We start from the raw sequence: 1,381 nt of genomic DNA, 5'->3' as shown, positions 1-1,381 counted from the left end.
GATGCCAAAGCTCAATCAACAAAATTTTGCAGCATGGAAATGGGCCAAGAGCATCAATAGCATTCAAAAATAGACGAACTAATTGAAGAAGCTGTTAAAGAAATGATAACACTCTTGGTTGCAAAGTTTGTTACTATCGTGGAAGGAGTGCTGGCAAAATTATCCAGATATGATGAAGGGACTTTGTTTTCTTCTTTTCTGTCATTTACTGTGAAGGCACCTTCCAAATATGTGGATGTACCTAAACCCAGGATAGATGTGGCCGACGCCTATGTGACTTTCATCCGCCATTCTCAGGATGTCCTGTGAGATAAGGTCAATGAGGAAATGTACATAGAAAGTTTATTTGATCAATGGTACAACAGCTCCATGAACATGAGCTGCACCTGGTTGACAGACCGGATGGACTTACAGCTTCACATTTATCAGCTGAAAACACTAATTAGGATAGTAAAGAAAACCTACAGAGATTTCCGATTGCAAGGGGTCCTGGACTCCACTTTAAACAGAAAGACCTATGAAACGATCCAGGACCGTCTCACTGTGGAGGAAGCCACAGCATCAGTGATCGAAGGTGGGGGACTGCAGGGGACCAGCATGAAGGACAGCGATGAGGAAGACGAAGATGATTAGACCATTTGGTCCTAGAGTCCTCTGGGACAGAGTCCTGTAATCAGTGCATGTCCTTAGTCTGTTGGTGAAACCCATTAGGGAATTTTCTGTCAACTACCATGCCCATGAGATGTTTATCAATACAATTGCCATTTTAGCTACGTGGTACCAAGATTAGCAAATGAGCTTCGTATCCTCTGATTTCCTGATTTCCATGTCAATATGTTTACAAGCAATATGGAGCACCATTCTTTAAATACTGTTCATGAAGAATACGTAGTCTAGCCACTAGGCGTGTCCCTGTTATCAGCAAAGATCAATGATGCTTCATTCATGTGTGTGTGCATTGATGGTAAATGGATGTGAGGGTGAGTACACCAAGTACATTCACTTCTTTGTTTCGCATATATGGATGCCAGTTAATTAAATGAGTATATAAATTAATTAAAACACACACACACACACACACACACACACACACACACACACACAGACACACACAAAATGAATGTTGCTTGTCTCCCAGAGAAAGACAAAAGAGTGGAAGAAGATGAAAATGAGTTTCCAAAAGTAGAATGTAGTCATTTGGCGAGCAATGATAACTAATATTGATAGGTTAAGAGTCTGTGTATCAGCTTTGCCTTATTACTGGTGCTGAACTAAGTTATTCACTTCTGATGCTCAACAATGTACCTACTGTTTGGGCATAAAATATTAACGGGTGTGACCTTGCTAATGTAATGCTTAGAAAACTTAACAGTTCTTTTAC

The 1,381-nt window shown here is 40.4% G+C and overlaps 1 pseudogene; it reads left to right on the top strand.

Annotated features, from left to right (window-relative positions):
* The first annotated feature begins 12 nt into the window (after positions 1–12).
* LOC116548524 lies at positions 13–648 on the top strand (annotated as a pseudogene).
* Positions 649–1,381: the final 733 nt, after the last annotated feature.

Source organism: Sapajus apella, unplaced genomic scaffold, assembly GCF_009761245.1.
Source record: "Sapajus apella isolate SASKATOON/1434 unplaced genomic scaffold, GSC_monkey_1.0 scaffold14090, whole genome shotgun sequence".
In the NCBI taxonomy this organism is placed as follows: domain Eukaryota; kingdom Metazoa; phylum Chordata; class Mammalia; order Primates; family Cebidae; genus Sapajus; species Sapajus apella.
Note: the sequence above shows the minus strand (reverse complement) of the source record. Positions and strands in the feature narration are given on the sequence as shown.